This window comes from Arachis hypogaea, chromosome 16 (assembly GCF_003086295.3).
Source record: "Arachis hypogaea cultivar Tifrunner chromosome 16, arahy.Tifrunner.gnm2.J5K5, whole genome shotgun sequence".
Classification (NCBI taxonomy): domain Eukaryota; kingdom Viridiplantae; phylum Streptophyta; class Magnoliopsida; order Fabales; family Fabaceae; genus Arachis; species Arachis hypogaea.
Genome location: NC_092051.1, coordinates 11,928,668 through 11,938,427, shown reverse-complemented (window position 1 = coordinate 11,938,427; position 9,760 = coordinate 11,928,668).

Here is a 9,760-nt window from a genome sequence, read left to right as displayed (position 1 = left end):
AATAAGCTTGATAACTAAATAGACCAACTGCTCAGGCCACTCTCCAGACAGCTCCAAGATTACGAATCTCATTAGCTTCATCGATTCATAAGCTTAAAGCTGCTTGAAGAGTGGTCTGACCAACCCAACAAACTGATCAATCCAATAATCCCAACCTCGGAAACTTCAAAGAAATCATCTGACTAATCTGAAAAGTTGTAGTATTTGATTCTCATAAGACAATGTTCATTACTCAACAAACAAAGACAACAAAAAAGAATGAAAAAAAAAGTTTGAATTAATCTTCTGACAACTATAACAAAATCTCCAGCCAAAAGTATTTATGGATTCAAAATTAAATAAATGAGTATTTCTAAAATTAAAAATCAAGCAAATAAAAACTTAGAAATGAGCAGATCAAACAAAGAATAAAATGCAGAATAGTAACAAAATACACTGACGACTTTTCATAAAACAACTTAAGGAAGCTAGCATTTGAAATTGGACAAAAAAATGTATCACTGATCAACATTTTCCAAAATTTTCCAATAGCCCTTTGTAGAACAGTATTCCAATTATTTTTCACGATCTAATTATTATACAAACGAAATCTAGTTACCAATAACACATAAGAAAAAAAACTAAAAACAAAAAATGTACAAAGATATATTTGGCTCTCAGTTCCTTTGTGTGGAAGAATTAAAAAAAATAGATATATGAACAACTCAAGTACAATTCAAGCATTGTAGGATAACCAAAAAAAAAAAATACTTGCTCATCTTATTTCAAAAGAATGGCGAACAAAACCGAGAAATAAAATTCACATTTGCTTATCTTTTTTTTTTGTTATAAATCACATTTTTGAAAAAAAATTAATAAAATTGTACCCCAAATTTCAGAAAAACAAATAACTAAATTCAAATAACATCGATGTACAATTCAATTGATATATAATAATACAAGTTAACCTAATTTTGTTACTAATTTTATTTCAGAAAAGAAAAAAAAATAAAATGTGTATTTCTAAAGTAAATAACCAAGAAGATAAAAACCAGCACATCAGTAAAACAGAGAAAGAAGAAAATAAAGAATTGCATCAAATCACAAACCAAAAATCTGATTTTCTAGTAAAGCCAACATCATCATCTATGAAGTATAAAATATTTTTTTAACAAAAATCAGCACTAACCAAAATAAAAAAGACACACATAACACCATCTTCTAAATACATTACTAATACTCAAGGAATGAAGAAACAATTCAATCAATTGTAACAGAAATTACAAAAAAATAAATAACTAAATCTAAAACAAAATCTAGTTACAAAAACACACAAGAAAAAAAAACAAAAAAACAAAAAAGGTAGATAGATAAATTTGACTTCAATTACATTGTGTGGAATAATTCAAAAAATAGACATGTGAAAAATTGAAGTACAATTCAAGCGCTGTAGGATAATAAAAAAAATAAAAGATAAATACTTACTCATCTTATTTCAAAAGAATGCCAAACAAAACCAAGAAAGAAAATTAGCAAGTGCTTATCTTTTCTTGATATAAAAGAGAAATTGCAATGTATTGAATCTCAACGTATAGAATCTCATAGGTTTTCATAGGTTTTTCAAATTTTTCACCAAAAGTTTTTTATTATTTAATTGCATAAAATTATATCATTTAAGATTGAGGAAAATAAGTTTTAAAATTAAGAAATATGACATTCGTAATAAAAAGATTAAAAATTGATTTCGTATCAATAATGAAGATAAAAAAGGCACAAAAGAAAATTTGACTCTCAAGAGAACACCATAAAAAAAAGGCACAAATGTGACTTTGAAACTCAATTTGGTTGTGCCAAAAAAAAAAAGACAATCAGAAAAAAAAGAAAATAAAAAGTTGTAAGGAAACAGGTGACGACTTCTCAAGATACAAAATGAGGAAGGCAGCAGTTGGAATTGAACCGTATAAGTTTAATAGGTTTTTTCACTTTTAACAACAAAAGTATTTTATTATTCAAATACATAAAATTATATCTTTTAAAAATCGAGAAATATAAGACTCAAAATTAAGAAATATGGCATCAGTAATCCAAAGATTAAAAAGTGATTTAATATCATTAGTGAAACTAAAATAAATATCTGGTTTTTGGTTAAAGTTAAAAATTTCTTTTCTGAGACAAGAGAATACTTTTAAACAACAAATTAACACTTCATAACCAATAACAGAAAAAGAAGTGAAAAACTTCAATAAATGATGAGTATCTGTAAAATAAAAAGATTTAATCAAGGAATAAAAAAATAAACAAAATAGAATAACAAATAGGGATAAGCTTCTTACTAATTTTATTTCAAAAAAAGAGGAAAACAAACTGTTTTCCCACATAAATAATTAGAGATAAAAACCAAAAAAAAGCTTCAGTGAAGGAATAAAGAAATAAACAAAAAAAAAAAAGAAAAATGAGGCACAAAGGTAATTTTGACTCTCAAGACAAAAAAAAAAGGGCACAAAGGTGAATTTGACACTCAATAGGATTGTGACAAATAACATCAGAAAAACATAAAAGAAGAAAATAAACAGTAGTAAGGAAACAGGTAACGACTTCTCAACATACAAAATGAGGAAGGCAGCAATTGAAATTGAACCGTATCAAGTCACAAAGGTGAAAAATAAAATGAAAAATAACAAAAACAGAATAATATGAATGAAGAGTCATACCTAGTAGTGCCACCGTTGCCACTGCAAACACCAGAGCAGACCATCAAAAGCAAATCATCATCCATCACGCCTATCACTCATAAAAGAGGGTAACAAAATATGCATTGATACAATAAGTACCCAAGAAAATAAAAACCAAAAGATCAGAGAAACAACAAAGAATAAAATAAAGAAACCCAGCGGTTGAAATTACACCATACATATTTTTAAAGAATTTTTCACTGTTTTAACACAATAGTTTTTTGAACTTGAATGTATAAATTGATCAAATTAAAACTGCACTTGTTCACTTATTTTCAAAAGCTTTTAGCATATTCAAACTCGAGATTAAAAATCCGAAAAATACACCCAAACTTATAACAAAGAACAAAAAGAACCTTGAAATCTTTGAATGAGAAAATATTAAAAACTGACATTTGAAAGCATGTCATTTCACTAATTAGGCAATATTCAATTCAAGTGACTAATTGAAGCCACTAAGTTTTTGTTAAACTGATTTGAACACACAAATACTACACTTTATGTTATTGCAATTATTCCAGCATTTGCAGCCCAGAATAAAATCTACAAACAACAAAGGAAAACTGAGAACACAGAGTCAAACACAATTTCAGAATTTTCACACCCGGAAGAAAGGGTCCAAATCATTAACCAAAAGTAAGAACAAATTATACAGAAATTTGAGACCTTCTTATGAGAAAAATTTATTTGAGAAACTTTAAAGCATGTCATTTCTAGCACCTTAAATCAATTAGAAAATTGAAGATATTTTGGAATTTTCACATACAAATAAAAGCCTCAAAGAACACATTAAAACTGATAACAAATAAGATAAGGAAATATCAACACTTACACTCCACACATGTGTAGTAGTAAACTCAATTTATGTTTCTAGTCAACATCATATAAAATTTTTAGTTAAAGCCAAGTTCAAAAAGCATCTGAACCAGCATGATTAAATCTGTGCATTGAACAGTTATTATCCAATTCAAATAACTAATTAAAGTGACTAAAATTTTGCTATACAAACTTATTCAACAAAACTATCAAAATAGCTATAATAACTAACTTCTTTATCCATTATCAGAAGCCGAAGAAAAGCATGTTCTTCATTCTCCTCCCTATGATCAATTAAAATCCACATTCTGATGATTCTGAGTGTTATCTTCCAACATTCTTTCCAGGGGTGAGATTAGAGAGGAGCTTTTCTGAATCAGTTAGACACTAAGCATAGTTCATTTGTTTCATCTATCACACAAGCAGCAATACAAACAAAACCACCCAATTTTTAGAAGGAAATCGGAAGGGAATGGATAAACAGGACCAAAAACAATTACTGTTACTGGAACACAACATCTTATGTCAAAACAAAAAAAACCCAATTTTTAAAACAGAATCAGAAAAGAACGCCCAAACAGGGGCAAAAACAAATCTTGTTAATTGAAAGGAAACTTGAGTATCAAAGTAAACAAATATCAAAGAATCTGAAACAAGTCATAACCACTACATATCTACATCACAGGAAATTCGGACTGAACAGTGAAACACGCCACATGATAGAAGGGGACAGAGAAAGGACAGGGCCGCCGTAAAAATTTCCACCTAACTTGTTGTTTCCCAAGATAAGAGAGAGGCAGAGTGACATGAACCCTAGGCTGATTTTCTATTGAGAACTACCACCGATTTTTAAATGAATCTGACAAATCAGACCAACAAAATTTGTTCCCAGGATCCTTTCCCATGAACCCTAATCGCACAGGCATTTATATCAAAGAGAGAGATCAAGAAATAGATGATAGGCATAATATTGAATTAAAAGATGGAAGAAGACACGATTTGAATTCGAGGGATAGGGAGTCATTACCAATCGACAACGAAGACGCCTGAAAAGATGATGATTGGAACTTTGTAGCTGCAACCACCATTGGCGAGGAAGTGGGATGCGATTCCTCAGTTGCCTTGAAGCAAACCGCCGGACTAACGCTCTTCGTGATCGAGAGAGAAGGAGAGAGTGTGTATCTCAAGCAAAGGCAAGGGATGATAGAATGCAAAAAGGGACCGAGAAGCAGAGAACTGGGTTTGAGAGTGAGAGCAACACGGTGAGAGAGAAAGTAAGAAAATGAAAGATAGAGAATAGAAAAAGAAGATGAGGGCGAGAATGAAACGCGTTTAGATTACTCATTTTTTTATTTTTTTATTGCAAATGAATGTGAGGCTGACGCGTGGCTTCTAAAGCCACGACTATTATACAAGTAGTAGAAGCCCTTCAAAAGATTTTGCAACCTTTTTCGGGGAAAAAGAAAAGGCTAAAATGACAAATGACTCTGAAGAAGGCTTAAATATAAAAATAAGATGAGAAGCTACATATTATAGTTATTCTATTATACAACGTTTGGCAATTGACCTCACAAATGAGAAGCTACATGTCCTAATATAAGAGCTTTCTAAATTGCACCGGAAAAATAAGAAATTGGAACATCTGATTCTTAGCAGCTAGTAAAGCTAAGTTGATACTTTGGATTTTTATTGGGGTGAAACAAACCAAAATGGTATACAATATTTTAGAGCCTTGCATTTTAAATTATGAAGTTCCAATTCCGTTGATGCTTCAAAGCAACAGATTTTTGTAAATGGTATACAATATTCTATATTTGCATGTCTTTTGAAGACCTCATTGTATGCTTGTGTTCCTTACATAATCTCTTAAAATGCATATTTACCACGAAGAGGCTGATGCATAATCTCTTAGTATGCATATTTACTCAGTGGTGGAGAAGCCTATATCATTTTTGCCCCAGTTCATGGTGCAGCTGGGTCTATGCAGAACAGAGCAGGAAATATTAGCAAAACAGGTCACTCATTGTCCCAAAAGGATTATATTAATCAGCATCTTGAAGTAGTCAAGATAAAAAAATGCAGAAATAGGTAAAACAGTAGACCAATGACATTCAATGCAGCATACTAACAATGCCTAAAAGTAATATGAAGAGTTATAAAGTCACGACAACTTCAAAACACAAGTCTTGGACATCCTATAAATCTGAAACCAAATTCAACAATTATACTATTGCAATATCCTCAAGGATTCAGGTATCGTGTCGCCCACATAGCTAGGTGCCACGCATTCTTCTTATCAGGAGACATTCCACTATATGGATATTTATTCTCGTTTGGCATTTTATTGAGGTCATATGACAGCACCGAGGCCTTTTGTATAGCAAAATCAGCCTCTTCAGAGCTATCGGAGGAGACAACGGCCTCTTTCTCCTGTGAATCCGGAACCACCTCCCCCGTTTCTTCGGATGCCTCCTGAATCTGGGATCGAGATAACCCTGACAGGTACATCATAGCCAAATATAGGCGCAGAATATCAAGAATTAGTGTATGAACATAATCATATTAATTCAACAACCAAAAAGTTGATCCTCTTACGTTCCCATAGTTGTTCAAGTCAATATTCTATGAGTTTGAATTCCTCTCGTGCTGTAATATCCAGTTCAACAACAAGAGTATTTTCATAGCGTACCTGCACAACACACCACCAAAATAATGTAGAAACACTTTTTCTAAAAACCTGGGACAATGTAATCCATTACAATATATGATATATAAAATTATTCAAATCATTACGAACCTAGAAATTAGAATACTGGTCACTCGCTAGTTCATTACTATACAATTTTTATTTATATAGCAAACATATTAGATTGCAAGAAGACTATGGACTCCTAGAAAGAGAACATAAGTAACAGCAGCAAAATAAGGAATCTTTGGGTTCGCTCCTTCTACTCATTTCAGAATTAAAAAATATGCCTCAGGCACACAGTTCAGCAATATCCGTTAATGATATATATATATATATATATATATATATATATATATATATATATATATATATATATATATATATATATATATACACAACAGTTATCTTCATGACTTTATATATATACATTCAGCTTTTCCTGTAACATGGCATTTTGAAGCCACAAAAGGGTCAATGTTAAATGCCTGAGTATGACAAAATGGTCTCTATTATAATGTATTAAGTTTCTTCTAGTCCATATATCTCATCAAGTTTATCTTCCTATACAAAATACAATTAAAACTCCCCAGCCTCAATTGTGATTCGGCTTAATGAAACAAATTTATTAATTTTATAAAGCAAATGAAAAAGACCACTATTTTACCTTCACCTCGTCAAGTATTTTCTGTGAGCACCACGTTTTCGTACTTGTTATAAACTCAAACCCAAATTTAGCCTGGTACTTTCGGTCCCAATAAAGCAATTCCTAAAATGTAAACATAACCATGTGAAAATGGGTTTCATTCATGAATAAGAAAGGGATTTACAAAATTAAATTGGGCAGTAGTAAACAAACTCTCATAATTGAACCCGGGGCATAACGAATGGCTCGATAGAGGTGACTGTGTCCAGAGAACCATGATTGTATACGGGATTTTTTGAACCACAACTGCCTTGCAAATGAGATTGCGTCCTCCAACGAAGAGAAAGGAGACGCATCTATCATCTTCTCTGTGAACCAACGGCTTCTGAAAATGAGAAAGAAGTCTCTGCTCTCCAATTTTCCTGAAAGTCAATGGAGATAGAAAGAATGTCAAAGGACAGTATAAAAATATGATTGTAGGAAGACTTGAAGGAGAGATTACAGCATTGTGAAGACCCAGTTAAATAAAAGAGCTTTATATGAGAGGATAAGTTTTAAAAAATATAAGAAGACTCAATCAATTCAACCTATTGTCTAACGATATGACTAAAATACATTCCGCTAAATACAACCCAGTATTTTAGACCTCGGCTGCCTCATCACAATCTTCAATCGCGTCGGTAATGGACTCCTCTAAATCGTCGTCTCTTGTCAACCGCAGGCCTTCGACATCAAATTCAGGAAACCTAGTCATACAGGACTGTGGATGAAGGTCGACCTCACAATGTTCATAGTCTTTGCCCATGTCATACAGATCTCTTGGTTTCACATGAACTACTACACTCCACCCGCTCTCCACCTCATCCTCCACGTAGATCACAAGACGCGCCTCAGACGCAGCACGCATCTTGAATGTTTTCTTCTCACTGGCGTCGTAGGTATCAACACCGGCCCACAACTGCTTCAACTCATCGATCAGGGGCTGTACGTATACATCTATGTCATTGCCAGGCATTTTAGGACCGGAAATAATCATAGAGAGTATAAAGTTGGTTTTTTTCATGCAAATCCATGGGGGTATGTTGTATGGAATAAGAATCACTGGCCATATTGAGTACTTTGAACTGAGGTTTCCATAAGGATTGAAGCTATCTGATGGAGCACAGAAGTTGGTGAATTAAAAATTCTTAAAATGGTTACGTTGCAAGTATAGTTCTTAAATCACCGAAAATATACCTATCAATTTAAAATGTGTCACAAAAAATTTAAATTAAAAATTACTGGGAGTATGAATCCCAGGTCGTCTCCCAACGAGTTGCAGAAAGTGTGCTATTTTATTAACCAGAAGTTTTCAAAGAAGTGATTTGAGTAAACACGAAATTTAAAGTTGATAAAATTGAATAATGTAAATAAAAAGCTTGACTGGGAGTTGATTAGTTAGAATCTCTAATGTTGTTGGAATTCTCTCAGAGTAATTGATAACTAAAGATTGAATTGTTTAATTATCCTTTACTAAGTAAGGGGAAGTCAAACAGATTGGAGTGCTACGTCTATTCACAAGTTGCAATTCAATTAATAAAAATGAGTTGGTATTAGTGACTAGAGAATAATCCAACAATTATCCCAATTACAATTTCTCTTTCAATCCTTCCAACTCAAGAGTTTCTTTTCAATCAACTCCCCATCAAGTGAGGGGAATTACTCGCTCATTGTAAATAATAAATCCATAACATATGAAAAGGAATTAAAAGAAGACATGATTATTGGAAGGTAAAATGGATTAAAATGAAAGGAATAATTCTTGTATTAAATAATCATAAAAATATTCAAATGACAAATTGAACAAGGCAAAGAACATGGAAGAATAAAACCGAGTTAAGAGAACGAACTAGAGTGACGAAGTCTTGATGAGGAAATAACTCTTCTCAAGTTCCAATGCTAAGACCAATTGAAAATTAAAATTCAAAAACCTAGAGAGAAAAACCTAGAGGAGGAGTAAAAACTAGATCTAAAACTGAAAACTGTCTAGAATGAATGTTGTTTTTGTTTCTGCATGTTCTCTGGCTCTAGTCTGCTGTTCCGAACCGAAAACTGGGTCGAAATAGGGTCCAAAATCGCCCCCAGCGAATTCTGCAAATTATGCAGATCGCACATGTCACGCGATCGCGTCACCCATGCGGACGCGTCACTCGCGCTTTTCCATGCCACGCGTTCGCGTCGTCCACGCTACCGCATCGCTTGAGCTTTTCCAATCCGCGCGGCCGCGTGAGCCATGCGGCCGCGTCACTGCGATTTGCTCTCTTTCGCGCGGTCGCGTGAGCCATGCGACTGCGTCACTTCTCGCTGGTTGTCTCCTCAAATCCTTGTGTTTCTTCCATTTTTGCTAGCTTCCTTTTCAATCTCCAACTCCTTCATGCCCTGTAAAGTCTGAAACACTCAACACACATATCACGGCATCGAATGGAATAAAGGAAAATTAAGAATACATAATTAAAGTCTTTAGGAAGCAGTTTTCAAACATGTAGTGAATTCAGGAAGGAAATCTAAATGCATGCTATTTTAATGAATAAGTGGGTAAGGATCATGATAAAACCACACAATGAAACACAATATAAACCATAAAATAGTGGTTTATCAACCTCCCCACACTTAAACATTAGCATGTCCTCATGCTTAATTGAAGGAGATAAAATAAATAAGTATGAACATGTAGAAACCCATGCAATGCAATCCTATAAATATAAATAAATGCAACTATATGATTCTTGCCGACTTGATCAAAAGTAAATAAGCTCTTCAAAACAATTACAAATCAAATTCCACTAATTCTATCATTTTACAGTGAAACAGATAAAAATGCAAAAAGATAGCCTATGAAAGCAGGGAACATGAAAATTCAAG